Source organism: Felis catus, chromosome D2 (genome assembly GCF_018350175.1).
Source record: "Felis catus isolate Fca126 chromosome D2, F.catus_Fca126_mat1.0, whole genome shotgun sequence".
Lineage (NCBI taxonomy): Eukaryota > Metazoa > Chordata > Mammalia > Carnivora > Felidae > Felis > Felis catus.
This window is the reverse complement of record NC_058378.1, coordinates 74,693,084-74,712,897: the sequence shown is the minus strand read 5'-3', so window position 1 is coordinate 74,712,897 and position 19,814 is coordinate 74,693,084.

Below are 19,814 nucleotides of genomic sequence, written 5' to 3'. Positions count from 1 at the left end.
GTAGTAAGTCACCTTCAGCGGTGTAGGTGGTGGAATTTCACTGTGTCGGGGTGCCTGTGGATACCTCTGAGCCATCAGCAAGGACCCAGTGCGGGGAGGGCTGTTAGAGTCAACATCAGAGGGCCCCGGGTATCGTGGCCAAATCCAAGATCAAGGCATGATCACAATAGACGGTGACTTTGCTCCAGTTTTCCTAGCAGTGATGTCTCCTATGTCTTATGGAAGTTCTTTTTAAAGGTGTGTGCTTCTGGAAAAAACCTGTAAGGGAGGGAGTGACACTGGCATGGAAAGGAAAGAGCCAGTAGAGCCTTGGCTCTGTGAACCACCCCCACCCCGCCCTTGCAGCAAAGGAGCCGGCCTCTCCTGCCCTCATGTCGGTCAATCAGGCTCTATGGGGCAGAGGGGCATTACTTCCCGGGGCAAGGTGGCCTCCCTCAGTGGTGGGCAATTCTCCAGAAAGGGGGACCTGTTAGCAGCCTAAACAGCAGCTGGGGATGGACACACTGACCCAGTAAAGGGGAGATACGAGGAATGTGAATATGTGTGTGGGTATGTGCACAGACCCTCGTGGGCGGGGCTTTCGGCCCAGGTCTGTCCAAGGGAGACTCTTCGGACAAGCAGTGTGGGGTGTTGGACTTGAGGTCAGAGGATTGTTAATAATCCACACCTTGCCTGTGACCTGAGTAAATGAGAATTGATGGTGCTAATAGGACTGATAGGATTTCAAATCCAGCAGGCTTCCATGAAGCACTAAGTGTTGGGAGTATTGATTCCAAGAATAAGTTAAACCCTTTAATAACCGTCTCTGAGATACTATGTAAATTAGTGAGCTGTTTAAAGATTAAAAAAAAACAAAAAAACAAAAAAAAAAAACACCACCACCTCATGATCACCCACAACCGTGCATAGAGCAGGGGTTTGGACAGTGGAAGAGGAGTAAAAATGGAAACCACCTACTATATGTGCTTAAATGTGTAGATAAATCGATAACTACAGATAGATAAATAAATACAGATATAAACTGAGAGAGGAGTAACTTCCAAAACAAGTTCTCTGGAACCTCAACCGATTAAAAAAACAGGTTTCTGTGGTCCAATAGGGGTTTCTGTGGTCAAATATGTTTGGGAAACTTTGCATGCTATCACTGTGACCTTGAAAGCGCCCATCATCAGCATATCAAAGGCTCTTATCACAATGCTTATTAAATTTGTTTTAAAATACGGATTTTTTTTTGTCAGTTACCATTTGTTAACAATTCATATATTTAGTTGCAACACTCTGGGAAACACAATCTAACTGTACAATAACTATGGAATAGTAACATTTTAGACCCACAGCTCTCTTGCTCTGGAAACTTTGGGAAGAGGCTGTATGTATTTTCCATTCTGTGTTTGTACTGAACTCCTGTCCCCATCTAGTAGGACCCATCCTTTATTTGAGGCTCACCTTAAATTCTCACACTCCCAAGTTTTCCTTGACATCTCCCTCCAAGGCATGGAAATCACATCCTTGGAACCCTCGTGTAGATTTCTGAGTCCAATCCAGACCTACCGAATGAGCGTGGTTTGGATCTTTTGTTTTAAAGCTCTCAGGTGATTCTCATGCAGCTAGCTGGGTACAGGACTGCAGGCCAGCATTTTATGTGGATGAAAGGATGGGTGGTTGGGTGAATATATACATACCTGGTCCTTCCAGTTGAACCATTCGAAATCCTGTCTCCTTAAATATTCATGACTGACTGAGAACATAAACCTTGGAACCGTTGTTCCAAGGAACTCATCTACTGACTGTTTTTAAAAACTCTTTGAGAATGCAGGGTTGTATTGCTCTGCCTTAGAGAAATGCCTTAATCATATATCACAGGCAAGTCTAGCAGGTTGAGAAGCTAACATGTTCTCATTACATACAGTGCTGTTGGAAACCAAACACACATTATACTTGTGTTATAGACAAGGAAATTGAGATGCCGGGAGCTTTAAGAGAGAACACTAAAACCATACCGGCAGCATAAAAAAAGGTCAGGATGAGACCCAGGCCAGGCCTTTGCTCTGTCTCCCTCTTCCAGTGTTTCTCAAAGTGTGAGCCATGCACCGTCTGCAGGCAGAAGCATCGCTTGTTAAACATGCAAATTCCAAGGTCCGGCTCTGGGGTTGGGGCCTGAGATGCTGCATTTTAGTAAGCTGCCTGTGATTAATGCATACTAACACTGAAGGATCATCATCTTGGAGTAGCACCTCCTTGCTCCACAGGGAAGCAGGAACGGGAAAGGAAAACAAGCCACTGAAACTTGCACACGCCTTATCACAAACCGTAGGGAGGGGAGGTGTACTATGTAGTTTAAATACTGAGTCTAATTCCATTAATATAAGTGGCCATATCCCCCCACTTGGCTGGCTCTACTCAGTAAACCACTTTCATTTTCAAAAAAAAAAAAAAAAAAAAAAAAGGTACTGGAAGAAAAGGTTCCGTGTCAAAGAACTCAATTGGAATCCTTGCTTGGTACTTGCCTCCTTGCCAACAATGCTCAAAAATAAAAAAGAAAACGAAAATCCAAAGTCCCTGAACATAAAAGTTCCATTCCCCATGGTGGAGGGCTTAATTAAAGTCCTCAGATGTTTCTCTGCACCTTGGAAGGCATTTTTATGAAATCCACAAATTACCAGAAGTGGCTCCAACAATTCTTGAGGTCGAAAGCTGTGCAAATTGGGCAGCTCCATCAGGAACAAGCTGCCTTCATCTGGATTCAGTGTCCTGGTTCCTTACCTCTAGCCTCGTGGCTGTAAGGACCACTCAGGGCTGCTGGCACTAGAGTGTTCTCCAAAGTTAAGGGCATGTAACAGAACCTGGAAGAAATAGATGCCCCCCCCCATTTTCTTTCCTGATTCTTCCAATAAATATGTATTGAGGACTTGGGATGTTCCAGGCACTATCGTAAGCTCTGAGACTATGGCCCTGAAACAAACAAACATACAAACAAACAATTCTGAAGTTCATGGATCTCACATTCTAGAGGGAAGGGCAGATAGTAATTTAATTGTATAACATCACAATGGTCCCCAGAGTGGGGTCCCTGACCAGGAGCACCTGGGAAATGTAGAAATGGCAAGTTCTCAAATCCCAGGTCAGACCTGAGCCAGAAACTGTTTTAACAAACCCTCCAGGTGATTCTGATGCACACTCACATCTGAGAGCCTCTGTGCTCTCAAATGGTGAGAAGCTATGGAGAAAAAGCGTCCAGAGAGGGTCACGCTGATCCCCGCAAATGTTCAAAGAGTGAAGGGGTCCTACACTGGGCTCTGGAGCAACCCAGATTCACATTCCAGTTCTGCCACGATGAATTGTGTAACCTCAAGCAGGTTACTTAATCTCTCTGCATCTTGGGTTCTCCTTCTGAAAAATGGAGATAATAGTACCCATCTGATAGGGCAGCGAGGATTAAAGGAATTAATGAATATGAAAGTACCGAGATCCCGACACATGGCAAATCATAGCCATGTGGGGGGACAGTTCTCCAGGGTCTCTTGCATTTCTGCACATCTTGCAAGCAAGGCAGTGGGCTGCCCTTTGTTCCAAACTATCTTTGCAAGGGTGTTTGTATATAAACAGCCTTGGAAGATTGAGATAGTGCCTCCCTCTGGGGCAAAGAGCGGCCGTGTTTACTGTCCAGTATAATAAAGCAAACATCTCCCTCTGGAGCTAAGGCAGCCATGCTTACTCCCATTGTAAGAGAGTCAGTTGCCTGAGCTCAGAGTTCCTCTCCTTTAAAGAGAGGCACGCGGCGAGCAGGTGGCATTTGGGCCTCTCCGTATCACATTGTGGAAATCGGGACAAACAATGCTGAGACCATGGCTGCTGCTCATGAGAAACAAATTGTCCCTTTGTCTCTGAATCTAGCCACTTCTAATGTCCAGGAATGTAATGTCTCCCACCAGCAGCCACAAAACAGTGTCAGGCTAACTTGCTACCTTGAAGGAGGGTGAAATCTCTGCTCCCACACAGTTCTTGATGATATTGTGTCCAGGCTTCTGTACGTGTGTGTTGCTCTTACTGTTATTACTCCCCACTGTGTGCCAATTTTCTGGAAGAAATAGAAATGTGACTGGTGGCTCCAGACTTCAAAGAGTTTCCCAGTGACCCAAAGAGGTTAAATATTTACCTAGGGGCGCCTGGGTGGCTCAGTCGGTTGAGCGTCCGACTCCGGCTCAGGTCATGATTTCAGTTCGTGAGTTCGAGCCCCACGTCGGGCTCTGTGCTGACAGCTCGGAGCCTGCAGCCTGCTTTGGATTCTGTGCCTCCCACTCTCTGCCCCTCCCCTGCTCATGCTCTGTCTCTCTCGGTCTCTAAAAGATGAATAAACATTAAAAAAATTTTTTTTAATTTAAATATTTACATAAAGTTGACATGAAGGACAGTGAAGCTTGGGTTTGAATGTAGGCTCTGGATTCTGACTAGATATGGGAACTCTCTAAGCCTCGATATCTTATTTGGAAGGCGATGTTAATCAGAATGCTTACCTTGTGAAGCTAGGGACACTAAGATCATGCATGTAGAGAATTTAGCAGAAGACCTGGCATGCAGTAAACACTTACATTAGCTGGTACTACTGTATTTATTTTGTGGATAGAATACGATCAGGGCATTTTCTGTGCTTTCCCTGGATCTTTAGGGAGATAAGACCCCTATTCTGTTCTGTAATGCAGGCAGAAGCTGCTTTATGTGGAACTAACCAAACCCCAACTCGGTATATCTCTGGATTCTGTCCAAAGAAATCCCCAAAACTAAGTTCCTATAGGTGAGTTGGACAAAGAACTGGCTTTGGAGTCAAAAGACTCTCAGTTTGTATTTATAATTTAAGACTTAATATGATAATATAATAATTTGAAGTTTGTATAGTTTGTTGTGAAGATTATATTAATGTGCAAAAATCTCTTAGCACATAATACGTGTTCAACTAATATTAGTCCCCTAGGCCTCAACACCATGCTTTAATGGACTGTTCTCCTTTCATGACTGTATCCCTAGGACCTTTCACAACGCCAGGTACACAGCAGGTGTTCGATAAATATTTGTTGACTGAATTCATAAGCAAAACCACTAACGAGTTAACAAATTATTATTTTATTTTATCTCCTTTGGAAACATTTCTTCTTTAATGGGCCATCGCTATATTTGTCTGAAACCACAGGATTCTTGACAAATCTCCTTATTCTCTCATTTTCTCCTCTGCCGCTGGTTTTTAACCTTCTAGACTTATAGACAGACCCTCTCTCTGAACGGATATACATGTAAACATACACACTGTATTTTGACATGGTTCCAATGGTTCACGGCCCTCTTAAACTCTTCCCATCTAGAGGACCCTGCTTAAACACTCCTGTGCTAGGGTACCCAGCCCACTAAGGTGGCTATGAAATCACAACCTGTCCCAAATCAGCAAGCTATCATGGACAGTGCACATCACAGTGGCCATTTCCTCTCTCTTGTCAAGGCCACAGAAGACTGACTTCCAATCTACTTGTGATTTAGGGGTTGCAAAGAGTTAAAGCGATTCAGATCATTTGGGTTTCTTACAAGAGACTTGTGGTTTTTGAGCTAAGCTAATGGAAATGTTATTTTCTAAAAATAAGTAATTCAGTCTTACTGATCATGCTTATAATCCTGAAAATTCTAAACATACTTTCTATAACCATATTTCTTCTCCCCCTGCATTCTCAGTTGTGGATTCTCTGCATCCAATGGTCAAAGAATAACCAAGCTTCTCTTGGCCCTTAGGGAACTGAGCAGTCAAGACCCTTCTGGAAGCAGAAAGGAGGATAAGGCAAGACTTTCTCAAACTAAATCATGTCAAGTGCCTTGCTTGACCTCAGAAAAATACTTAACCAGGGTTGGTAACTGATTGACAGGGGAATTCAAAGGGGAAAATGGGGAATGTATGAAAACACTTAAGTAGAACTGCCCAAAGGAAGAACCTGAAAAGTTCAGCCATAGATTTTCTGAGAAGATGAAAGTATAGGTATTAGCGTATTCAAGAATTAGGCAGAGAGTTTTCCCCATTTGGAAGCTAAAAAAGGAATGATCTGCTGCCCAAGACAAAGAAGAAAATGATTTGGGCCCAGAGGGAACTGTCACTCACATATACACTGTCCAGGGGGCTATAGAAGGATTATAGCCGCCATTTTGGCTTCTCTAGAGTGAGGCAGCAAAACAATGTCTAGTGGTTGCTAGGCAACCATTAGCCCATCGCTGCCCTTTTCCATTAAACATCATCTGCCTTCTTAGATTGTTTTAATTTATTTTTTAAACAGAAAGGTAATGCAACAGAGAATTACCAGTGTGACCTAACAATAAAAGTGCCTTTGAGGTGAAGGCTTTGCAAAGATTAGATCACTCTTGGGTGAGATGTTAAAGACAGTGACGGTGGACTGAAACCTCTTTCCCCTCAAATTCCACTGTTTGACCTCATGTTTCCTGATGCCAAAATAGCAACACTGGAGACATAATGATAATCTCAGAACATTGTAAAACTGAAGACCAAAAATTTTTATATTGATCCAGTTTTTGACCTACCCCAAGCTAGTACTTGTCCTAAAGCAAGTCTCTCTATCAGCAAAGAATGGTTGTCAGAGGTGGTGAAATGAAGTTCTGGGTCTGAGCAGAGTTGCGGACAGCTCTAAAATCACATTATTCATAGTCCCTGAGCATAGATACATGGAAATAACACCTGTTTATGTAAGGGACACTTTCTGGGACATCAAAATAAGAAGTACCTAGAAGGAGAAAATATGAGTCTTTACTCAAAACCCATTTGCATGCAAGGTAAAGCTACATTAATGACTTTTACAAGAGGAGGAGGAGGTACCCAGCAAAAGGGTGTGAAATCAGGATTAGGAAAGAGTTACTGCTAACCTGTCGTGCACCATGAACACACCAATTCCAGTGGGTCCACTGTCTGCCTCAGAGGACCTACCTAGGAAAGGATTCGGGGAAAGAGGATGGGTTGATTCCACGGACCGGGCTCAAATACTTAAAGGCACACAAATAGAGTTAGCTCTCTCAGTCCCACAAACACCCAAGATAAAGGAGATGGGAGCGCGTGTATGGCCTGGGAGAACCCGTTCCAAGCCGGTTTCTCCTGCTCACCAGTTGTATGGCCTTGGGCAACGTTCGTGTGTTCTTTATCTGTAAGTGAAGGTAGTAATATCCACTTCATCAGGGCTGTTACGAGAACCAAACAATATGGTGGATGGTGAATGACAGTTACCAGTGTTACCATTTATTGTTGCTATTACCATCCCCTGTGCTACTAATACGGTTCCTTTTTAGTGGAAAAAACAATGTTTCAGGTTGCCCCTTTCAGACAATTTTTTTCTTCCTCCAGGTTGCCTTGGGTATTCCAAATGCAGCTTCATCTGGGTAAGAAGAATATAGAAATATATATCCATAATATTGCTCGGGACCCTTTAACATTAAGGGATTCTATAGCCATCAGATACCTGGCCTGTGGAGTAATTGACTCCTTCAGACAAAGGCGCATGATGCCTGCCAAGCTGTGGGGCCCTGCGTGACAGGTGTTGGTCTGACTGCCAGTGCTCATGCATGTGTGCTGAGATATAGCCACCACATTCTGACATGGAGCTAAGCACTTCCTATGCATTATCATTTAATTGTACAACTCTGTAAAATAGAAACTATTATCCTTATTTTACACATATGGAAGCTTAAGTGAGGAGAAGTTATAGAACGTGTCAAGGCCAAACCATGGTAAATGGCAAAGCCAAAGCCCAAAGCCCTGCCGGTGCTGTATTGACACATGGCTATGGTGTTGACAAGGTGGGACATCTGGTGATAAGAGAAAAGAAGGCTTGTGCAAATCACACGCCCACACGGAATTTTTAAGTCTCCCATCTTCTTCTGAGAGGTCTATGAAGTACAGGACTGACGGCAGAATTGTAAGGATAACCTGAATTCCCATACGACCAACATGCACCTCCTTGTTCAAGTATTGGCTCAGAAATAACAGCTGACAGGAGACATTTCCATGAGATGTGCATTTAAGGTTTGTGGTTGGCTGGGGGTGAAAACGGGAGGTAGATGAATGAATAGTGATTAGGAGAAGTAGGAAAACTGGACTCACAGGGATTTGGTGTCTAGATCCAGCAAAATGAAGATAAATTCACTTATTTCTTTATTCATTCAACATGTGTTCACTATTACGCGCCAGTATATGCCAGGCACTGTGTCATCCTAGCAAGTTAGTGGCTATCAACAGAAGATCCCAAAGTTCATATGGAGAGGCAAAAGGCCCAGAATGGCCAACACAATATTGAGGAAGAAGAACCAAGTTGGAGGACTGACATTGCCTGACTTCAAGACTTAACTATAAAGCTATAGTAATCAACACAGTGTGGTACTGGTCAAAGAATAGACAGATCAATGGAACAGAATAGAGAACCCGGATAAAAGACCCACATGGATATAGTCTACTGATCTTTTTTTTTTTTTAATTTTTTTTTCAACATTTATTTATTTTTGGGACAGAGAGAGACAGAGCATGAACGGGGGAGGGGCAGAGAGAGAGGGAGACACAGAATCGGAAACAGGCTCCAGGCTCTGAACCATCAGCCCAGAGCCCGACGCGGGGCTCGAACTCACAGACCGCGAGATCGTCACCTGGCTGAAGTCGGACGCTCAACCGACTGCGCCACCCAGGCGCCCCAAGTCTACTGATCTTTGACAAAGGAGCAAAAGCAATCCAATGGAGGCAGGATGGTCTCTTCAACAAGAGCGCTGGAATAACTGGATATCCATTTGGGAAAAAGAAAAAAGGCAATCCAAGCACAGACCTTACCCCCTTCATAAAAATTAACTCAAAATGATCATAGACTTAAATTCAAAATGCAAAACTATAAAATTCCTAGACGATAACGCAGGAGAAAACCTAGGTGACCTTGGGTATGGCGACGCCATTAAAACATTTTTTTTCAGTGTTTATTTTTGAGAGACAGAGACAGAACATGAGCTGGGGAGAGAAAGAGAGAGAGGGAGGCACAGAATCTGAAGCAGGCTCCAGGCTCTGAGCTGTCAGCACAGAGCCCAATGCAGGGCTCGAACCCACGAACCAGGAGATCATGACCTGAGCTGAAGTCAGATGTTTGATGACCGAGCCACCCAGGCATGTCTCATGTGACACCATTTTAAATATAGCATCAGGCACGAACCACAAAAGAACTAATTGATAAGGTGGACTTTATTAAAATTAAAAACCTCTGTTCTGAGAAAGACAATATCAAGAGGATTAGAAAACAAGCCACAAGTTGGGAGAAAATATTTTCAAAAGAGACATCTGATGAAAGACTCTTAACCAAAATATACAAAGAGCTCTTAAAATTCAATGAGAAAAGAAATAAACTGATTAAAAAATAGGCCAGCAACACGTGGGTGGCTCAGTCAGTTAAGCAGCCAACTTTGGCTCACTTCATGATTTGATCTCACAGTTCGTGGGTTCAAGCCCTGCATCGGGCTCTGTGCTGATAGCTCAGAACCTGGAGCCTGCTTTGGATTCTGTGTCTCTCTGTCTCTCTGCCCCTCCCCTGCTTGTGATCTCTTTCTCAAAAATAAATAAACAACAACAAAAAATTTTTTAATAGGCCAAAATTCTTTCTTTCTTTCTTTTTTTCTTTTTCTTTCTTTCTTCTTTCTTTCTTTCTTTCTTTTCTTTTCTTTCTTTTTTTTTTTATTTTTTTTCAACGTTTATTTATTTTTGGGACAGAGAGAGACAGAGCATGAACGGGGGAGGGGCAGAGAGACAGGGAGACACAGAATCGGAAACAGGCTCCAGGCTCTGAGCCATCAGCCCAGAGCCTGACGCGGGGCTTGAACTCCCGGACCGTGAGATCGTGACCTGGCTGAAGTCGGAAGCTTAACCGACTGCGCCACCCAGGCGCCCCTTTTCTTTCTTTTTTTAATGTTTAGAGAGGGAGAGAGAGAGGGAGAGAGAGAATCCAAGGCAGGCTCCATGCCCCATATGGGGCTCAGTCTCAGGAACTGAGAGATCATGACTTGAAGTGAAATCAAGAGTCAGATATTTAACTGACTGAGCTACCCAGGCGCCCTGGCCAAAATTCTTAACAGACATTTCATCAAAGGAGACAAATAGACTGCCAGTGAGCATATGAAAACATGCTCCACATCATATGTCATCAGGGGAATGCAAATTAAAACAACAGTGAGGTACCAGTATATACCTATTAGAATGGCCAAAAACCAGAACATTGACACCACCAAATGCTCGTGGTTATACGGGGCAACAGAAACTCTCCTTCACTGCTGGTGGGAATGCAAAATGGCGCAGTCACTTTGGAAGAAAGTTTGGTGCTTTCTTACAAACTAAACATACTCTTTCCATATGATGCGGCAATTGAGCTCCAAACCAAAGGAGATGAAAACTTATGTCCCCTAAAACCTACACATGGATGTTTATTCATAATTGCCCAAATCTAGAAGCAACCAAGATGTCCTTCAGTAAGTGGATGGACAAATAAACTCTGGTACATGCAGACGATCGAATATTTTTTAGTGCTAAAAAGAAATGACCTATCCAGCCACAAAAAGACATGGAGGAATGTTAAATGCATATTACTGAGTGAAAGAAGGCTACGAACTGTATGATTCCCATGGCTACATGACATTGTGAAAAGCACAAAACTGTAGGGAGATTAAAATGATGAGTGGTTACCAGGGCGGGGGAGGAAAAAGGAGAGATGAATAGTCAGAGCACAGAGGACTTTTAGGGCAGCGAAACTATTCTCTAGGATACTATAATGGTGGATACATGCCATTGCACATCTGTCTAAACCCACAGGATGTACAACACCAAGAGGGAACCCGAACGTAAACTAGGACTCTGGGTGGTGATGATGTGTCAGTGTAGGTCCATTAATTGTGACAAATACACCACTCTGGGGGTGGGGGTGTCGATAATAGGGGAGGCTATGCATGTGTGGGGGCAGGAAAATCTTTATGGAAAAAGATTTTGGAAAATCTCTGTAACTTCCTCTCAGTGTTGTAAACTGAAAACTGCTCTATGAAATAAAGTCTTTATTTAAAAAAAAAAAAAGAAAGAAAAGAAAAAAGAAAACAAAACAAAAGAATTCAGCCTTCCCTGTTGCAGATGGACACTTCCCTCTTGTAGCTTACAGTCCAGCACAGGAGTAAGACTTTATTAGAGAGACACCTAACTACATAAAAACTATACCTCAGATAAGTGATATATATATATATATATATATATACACACACATATATATAATATAAATATAATATATATAATATATATTTGCCAAGTATCACACATATATATTATATGTAATATAAATAATATATAAAAATTATATATATATCAAGGAGTTTGAAACTCCAGGAGGGACTCGAATAAAGGGATTTGACCTGATTGAGGAGGACCAGGGAGACTTTCTCTGAGGACATGAGAATAAAGTTCAGCTCTAAAGGCAGAGGGAGCTGGAACAAGGGGACTTGGAAGAGAACTCCAAGAGGGTACAGCCTCTGCTATGTTCACTTCGAGGCGTGAGAGAGAACTGTGGGTAGAAGAGAGAAAGCCAGGAGGGGTGAGGTCTGAGATGAGTCTGGAGGGTCAAGGTTAGAATAAATCAGGTCCAACAGAACAGCAGGATAGGGATCCAAGCACTTCCATAATCACTAACATCTGTGATGCCTACTCAGTGTCTGGGCTCTGAGGTCGCAGGGTCCGCTGGCTGCCGTGGACTGACATCTGGACCTCCCTGCCCCTGCTTCCCCCAGCAGTGGGCTCTGCCATGTTCTCAGCCTCAGGGGGGGGGGGGCATTGCTGGTGGTCTGCCATTTGCACACCTGTCACCTACTCTTAGCAGCATCATTTTAATCACAGCCTGTGTTTACCTTTGCGGTTGAAGAGGTTTTACTTGGGGCTCTTATGTCTGCTATGATCCCCTGCTGCTCCAAAGGGGACTATGGTTCCAGAAGTGGCTACACTGTGGGGGGAATACGATCCCCAGGAATGTAACAACTTGACCACTGGCCATCCAAAGCACTTGCCCTTCAAGTCCCAGAATGAGTAGGCTCCCCGTGGCCTCCCCCTACACTCTGAGAGGAAGATAGTTCACTGGCCTTCGGCATCAAGCAGACACGTGACACCGTAGAACATCAACAGAGCTTGGTGGAACCCCATGCTGGAGAATAACTCCAACACCATCATTTCTATGTTTTTCTTATCGTCAGTTATTGAAAAGGATTTACTCTAAGAAACTCCTGAGTAGTTATTTTATCAGCACGGTTCAGTTGGTGATCCATTAGCAAAATTAGTTTAGAATTCTGTGCTACTTGTTGGCAAATATAAAAACTATCAAGGTGGCTGTTGGGCTTACTATTATAAGCCACCCAGACCGCGGATATCGAACCGTTTCTTTAGAACTGGCCTTTTCCTCTAGTTTCGATTTTTAACCCAAAAGTCATTGCTACGGATAACATCTAAACACACATCTCCTTCATGTTTTGGTTTATTGGAACTTTGAGATTGGCCCATTGTCGTAAATAACTCATGAAATAGTACTTTGTTAGGAGAGGATAAAGCGTTTTTGATCACAACAATTTTAAGGGAATTGAAGCTGAGGTTTTAAATTGCACGAAGTTCATCTTGAGGTTGGAGAATGTGGCCCTGAAGAGAAATATTTAAGGAGTTCCTGGAAATGGCCAATGATTGCAGCTGCCAGCAGCCAGCCTGCTTCCCAGAGCATCCCTGCCTGTATGCTATTTGCCTGCACAAAGCTGTTGGCAACTGCTTGGCCTGTGATCACACCCAGAAGGAGCACATGCTCCTCTGACGGCAGGACCTGGTTCTGCCGCCGTGTGGGCAAGGTCCACGGTGCATGACGCTGCAGGCTGAGGCCACCCGAAGATTGCCCAGGCCACCAAGAGTTTTCCTGCTGGGCCAGACTTGGGGTAAGTCTCCAGAGTCCTGGTCTGGCCCTCACCGTGCAGATCCAGCTATCTGGCCTTGCCAAAGTCTCAGAGGTATTCCTAGGTGGGGAAGTTGACTCATGGGGAGTAAACTTATAAAAGCCTGATTTGTGTAAACCAGATGCTAATGTATTAATTTACATTGAGAAATGAAACTACCCAGGGAACTAGACTCTTGCACTCGTGAGTCTTTTCTTGAACTACTCAGCGAACTTGGGCCCTTGCAGAGTCTCTTCTTGTAAGAAAATGACACACAGGAAGCCAAAATCGCACCTGCCCTCTTTAGCCATGATGATATCCTCCGCTGGTCCCTACTCTCCACCCACCACCCTTCTGATGGGCACCATTTTCCTTCCGCTATGTCAGTATCTTCCATCAGGCTACTGTCCCCCAGGCCTTTCTGAGGTGACTTTGTGTGTCTGTGTTCCAGTCTTTTAAGTACAGAGCTGTAATTCAGTCCTTTGAGATTAACCTATTTTCAGGTTCTTGGTGTTTGCGGTGAGGTGGGAACTCACTGAGGCCCTCTTGTACCTCCTCCAATGTACAAATTGTAGTAAGATATCTGGTCTTTTAAAGAAAACTAAAACCACTTTGGGAATCTCTAGCAAAAGAGTCTGTGACTGAAAAGGGAAAGAAAATTAGTTATCATCAGACTTTTTTAGGTGACACTTTAGGTCGTAAGAAAATGGGGTAACGAGGACGTATGCAAGATGCTCAAGTTAAGAAAAAGTGAGCCAAGGATTTTCATCCATCGAAACTGACCTTCGAGTATAAAGGTCATAAATGAACTATTATCGCCACGCAAAAACTCAGGGAATATTGTTCTCATGAGCTCTTCCTATGGAATTTAGTAAAAAATAAACTTGAGGCTGCAGAGACATGGACATAAGGCCTGGTGGTGAGCATTCTGTACACAGTGATTTACAGAATTGAAAATAAAGGGCATTAAGCAAGTGCTTGTCTTGTTGAAAGGGGCATCATGCAACCTGATCTGACAATGCATGTATGAGACAGACAGAAATTGGAAAGAAAGGAACAGGGGTTGCATAAGCGAGGGCAAATCCCAGCAAGGGATTAGGGAAAATCAAATCCCTAATCCCCAATTCACACCCAATAGGATGACCGTAATTAAAATAAAAAGGAAAATAGGTGTCGGTGACTATGTGAAATATTGAAACGCTCATACATTTCCGGGGTGGGGTATAAAATGGTGCAGCCACTATGGAAGAAAGTTCTGCAGTTCTCCGAAGAGTTAAACAGGGAGCTAGCATATGGCCCTGCGATTCTACGCCTTGGTATAAAACCAAGAGAACCGAAAACAGATGTTCACAGAATAAACCTGTACGTGACTGTTCACTGCAGCACTATTCATAACAGCCCCAAGTTGGAAACAACCCAAATGCCCACCAACTAAAGAGGTGACCTGCAAAATGTGGTATAACCATACCATGGAATATCATTTAGTCATAAAAAGGAACAAAGTGCTAATACTCATGACAGTGGATGAACCTTGAAAACATATGGTAAGTGAAAAAGGCAAGATACAAAGGACCACATATGATTCCACTGATATGGAATGTTCAGAATAGGCAAATCCATAGAGACGGAAAGCAAATTAGTAATTGCCAAGCAGGGGGTGGGATGGAAAATGGGGAGTAAATGCTACAGAGTTTCTTTTGGGGGTGATGATAATGTTTTGGAATCAGATGGTGGTGATGGTTGAACTAAAACCCACTGGATGGTACACTTTTAAAAAGTGGTGCGTTTTATTTATGGGAGTGACATCTCAATGTAAAGAAAGGGTAAGTGCTGGCAGGTCATAAATATGGCAGCCGAGCTTACATTTACTCAGCTAGCGGTGCTGTTGTTCAGACAAACGTTTTGCAGATGTGATCTATGAGCCACCTGTACGGAATCACCTGAGGGAACTGGTCAACGTGCATTTTCCCTGGGGTCCCATTCTAGATCTCAAATAGAATCTCTTAGAATGGGGGCAACTGGGGCGCCCGTGGGGACGCTTAGTAGGTTAAGCATCCAACTCTCGATTTTGGCTCAGGTCATGATCTCAAGGTTCGCGAGTTAGAGTCCTGCATCAGGCTCTGCGCTGACAGCTTGGGGCCTGCTTGGGATTCTTTCTCTTCCCCTGTTTCTACCCCTCCTTCTCTCTCTAGCTCTTTCTCTCTTTCTCAAATAAATAAACATTTAAAAAAAAGAATGGGGGCAAAGAATTTGTATTTTTAATGAACCCTTGGGTAATTCTTTCACACAAAAATGTTTTAGGGGGCACCTGGGTGGCTCAGTCGGTTATGCGTCCGGCTTCGGCTCAGGTCATGATCTCATGGTTGGTGGGTTCAAGCCCTGTGTCAGGCTCTGTGCTGACAGCTCAGAGCCTAGAGGCTGCTTCGGATTCCGTGTCTCCCTCTCTCTCTGCCCCTTCCCCACTCACACTCAAAAATAAATAAACATTAAAAAAAATTAAAAAATAAAACAAACCCCTCTACCTTAGGGTTAGGGTTTTTGTTTTTTGGTGTGTGTGTGTGTGTGTGTGTGTGGAAATATTTTAATGCACAAGAGATGCTATTTGGGCTATAAGCCCCTAATGGGAAAAACAACTATTAACTGAAGACCAACAGTATCATTTTGGGATCTCCCTAAATCATTATTCACATCCATGCAATGTCCCTTTCTTTCCTCCTGTGTCGAGCCCTCACTGTGGCGAAACACATCTTCCAGACATTCTTGAGAAAAAGTGGAGAGGAGATATAATTTATTGAGAGCTTGCCTGATTGAAAATGCCCTTTTCTACCCTGTAATTGATGAATGGGCTGAATTTGGAATTCTGGGTTGAAATTAATATTCCTTCTGAATTTTGAAGGTCTTGTTGCATTATTTTGTAGTTTCCAATACTGCTATTGAGAAATCTGAAGGCGTCAAGATTTCTGATTTGTGTGTGTGACCTGTTTCTCTTTTTCCTTCTTTCTGTCTTTTTAAAAATCTCTCTGGAAGCTTGTAATTTCTTCTCTTTGACTCCTGTGTTCTGAAAGCTCATGTTGATGTGCCTTTGCAAAGTCTTTTTCATATATTGTCCCGGGTAGTTAGTGGGCCCTTTTAATATACAGACTAATATTTGTCAATTATGGGAAAAGTTCTTGAAATATTTTATTGATTTTTCCCTTTTTCATAAAAAAATTCACTTATCTTTCCAGAATCCCTTGTTTTCTTAATCTATTTTTATTTATTTTTTTATTATTATTTTTTTTAAATTTTTTTTTCAACGTTTATTTATTTTTGGGACAGAGAGAGACAGAGCATGAGCGGGGGAGGGGCAAAGAGAGAGGGAGACACAGAATCGGAAACAGGCTCCAGGCTCTGAGCCATCAGCCCAGAGCCTGACGCGGGGCTCGAACTCCCGGACCGCGAGATCGTGACCTGGCTGAAGTCGGACGCTCAACCGACTGTGCCACCCAGGCGCCCCTCTTAATCTATTTTTAAACATTTGTTTGTTTTTGAGGGAGAGAGAAAAAGAGAGAGCAGGGGAGGGGCAGAGAGGGAGGGAGACAGAGAACCTCAAGCAGGCTCTGTGCTGACAGCACAGAGGGCTTGAACTCACAAACTGTGAGATTATGACCTGAGCCGAAATTAAGAGTTGGATGCTTAACCGACTGAGCTACCCAGGTGCACCTTAAATCTATTTTTAAGGTAGTATTTTCAATTTCACCTAAGTTTTCAGTTGAGAGTTTCACTTCTATTTTTTAAATTCTTAGAGCTCTACTTATAATCCTCAGAATTGTCCTTTTTATACTCATCTGTTCTTGTTTCATGGTTGCAATATTTTATCTCTTGGAGGCTTGCTTCTAATTGCTATGGCTATCTCCACCAAATTACTTTTTTTTTTGTTTTGTTTGTTTAGTTTTCTATGCTTTGCATTGTAATCCTTGATCGTCTAGTTATGTTTCGGAATGGACGCATGAGACGCTTCCTCAACAGCAACAAGAGCATGAGAGGAGCTCAAACACCGTGGCCTTATCCATGGTAGGATGGCTAACTGGGCTATAATTCAGTGGCAGTATTTTAGGTCTTTCCTCTCAGATTGGTCACATTATCCAAAGACCCTATTCTCTCCTTGGAGGTTGAAGGCTTGTCTATCAGTTTTCTGGGACTGAAATGAACAAATGGGTGGGGATCTCAACTTCAGCACGTCTACATCCTCCTATCGCCCCGGCTTTGGAATGTTTCTCCTCCCTCAACCGTGTCTCGTATCACACTCTGTCTTCTCCAGAGACAGGGCAGGAAGGATATCAGTGTAAATGCTCAATGCTTATAGACAGATTTTCAATTGGTCCTCATTTACCCAATCTCCCTTCACCTTCATATCCAGAGGTAACTGGGGCCATCGTAATTCCTTACCCTTTGTGCAGTGAGATGATCTTGGCTTTTCCCATTGGCCCCTTAGGATTTGATCATCTCAGATTTACTCCTTTCCAGTTTCTACTGATTCTGTTGCTAATGACTCATTTTTTCATGGTACTGTCCGTGTGTGTGTGTGTGTGTGTGTGTGTGTGTGTGTATGCCTTTTTTAAAAGTGATTTTAGGGGCACCTGGGTGGTTTAGTTGGTTGAGTGTCTAACTTGATTTTGGCTCAGGTCATGATCCCATGGTTGTGGGATCAAGCCCTGTGCTGGGCTCCACGCTGACAGTACAGAGCCTGCTTGGGATTCTCTCTCTCCCCTTCTCTCTGTGCCCCTCCCCCACTCATGCACACTGTCTCTCTCTTACAAAATAAACAAATAAACTTTAAAATAAAGCAAAATAGACTGGGCAATTCATTAGTTTTAACAGAAGTATATACCTATAGAACTCTACCACAATTAAGATATAAAACATTTCCATCCCCCCCAAAATATTTCTTGTGCCCCCTTTGCCATCCATGCCCCCTTCCAATGTGTCCCAGGGAACTATGGATTGGCTTTTCACACTGTTAATTTGCTTTTTCTGTAATTTTTTATAACTGGAATTGTATGTTACGTACTCTATTTTGGTGGGCAGGGGCTGTCTGGCTTCTTTCAGTCAGCATAATGATTTTGAGATTTATCTATGTAGTTGCCTTTAACAGTAGTTCTTCCCAAGTAACATCCCATTGTATGGGTCTTTGTGTATCCACTTTGTGTATCACTTTGTGTGTATACACTTTCGTGTATTACTTTGTGTATCCATTCTCCTGCAGAAGGATGTTAGGTTGTTTCCAGTTTGGGGCAATTGTGGTTAAAGCTGCCATGACAACTCAGGCACACGTCTTGAACCCCTGCATGGACTCTTCCATGAGTTTTTCACTGAACTATTTCAACTTCTTACTGAGTCGCTGCCTCTAGTCTTTCTCTGTGGCAATACAGCCTACACATTGCTCCCAGAACGTTCTTCCAAAGGCACAGTTCTGATGATATTACACCTTTACCGATGTCTCACAGTCTGTAAGTGAATCCAAACTCTTAATTGCCACCAACATCCAAATATCTATCCCCATCTCTCATAACCTACCCCTTGGCACTTTCCTCTGGCCACACCAAACCCTACTCCCCTCTGGAAGTGCCCTCCATGATCCTGGACACTTGGCCCTTCCCCCTCTCCTTCCCCCTTCCCCATCGCTGTCCCTCTGAGGCACTGCAACCATTTCAGGTGTGGAAGAAGGGCCTCCGCTTCCCTGAAATTCAAATTCACATTGGCTGTCGATCCCTCCTTTAAGTCTCCAACACTCTTTTGTGCTTCTCACGAAGCCACAGTTCTTCCAGGTGGCACCCTGCCTGTTGAGTAAACACGTGAGTAAATTTATCACCTGTGTGCAGGACGTAGCCAAATGTGGCTTATCCCACATCACTGGGAAACAAAACAAAACACTGAGTTATCCAGGTAACTGAAGTGCAATCCGCATTGAAAATACGAAACCTTTTATGGAAATATTTCCAGAATGAGTTACAAATGCCTCTACCTTCTGAACCAGATTTAGGTGAGCGTAATTGAGACATTGTAATGGGTCAGGGTAATCACTATAATCATCATTTATAGATTTGCGTTGTGGTACAGGGATGTCCACGGGGCAGCTGTGTGTGGAATTTTCGCCCCTTCACTAAATGACCCCATACGGCGATCCTTTTGTACTTTTATTTCCTTCCTCCATTAGGCTGTCATTTCTTACAGCACCGTGCCTCGTTACGGCCTTATGTTACTCATAATTACCAATGCGTGGCCTGCAGGGTAAAGAAATAGGTTTTGTTCAACTGCATAGACATCACATTCTTAAAGATAGAGATCATGTGGTTGCAATAAAATCATCCCAGGCACAATCTAGAGAACGGCTCATCCGTGAGAGCTGTTTGTTAGTTCATGCAGATTAGGTCCTGAGCAAAGGAAAGGCGGCCCAGAAAGAAGTGAATTGGTGATTTCTTGCTGGTTGGCTGCAGAACCGAGACCGGAAGCCAAGTTCGAGTGCTCACCACGGGACATACTCTTTCCCTCACAATTTGTTTTCAGAAAGTACGGATGCGGGATTCTTCTCTGGTTTACCCCACATTTTGGGTGGCTGAGTTTCTGGAAGCACAGCCATCAGATAAGTATGATTTGACCTTGTAAATATTTACACAGGTGCACCTCCTGGTCTTCCAATGAACTTTTTTGAGCCAGTGAGATTGAGGATCATGCCAGCAGCTGGCAAAGGGAGAAAGGGGGAGTTCCTTGGTGTGTAGGTGTCCCCAAAGGGGTCACCTACTCAATGTGCCAGAGCTTGGGCCATCAGATCGAATGTGCTCTGC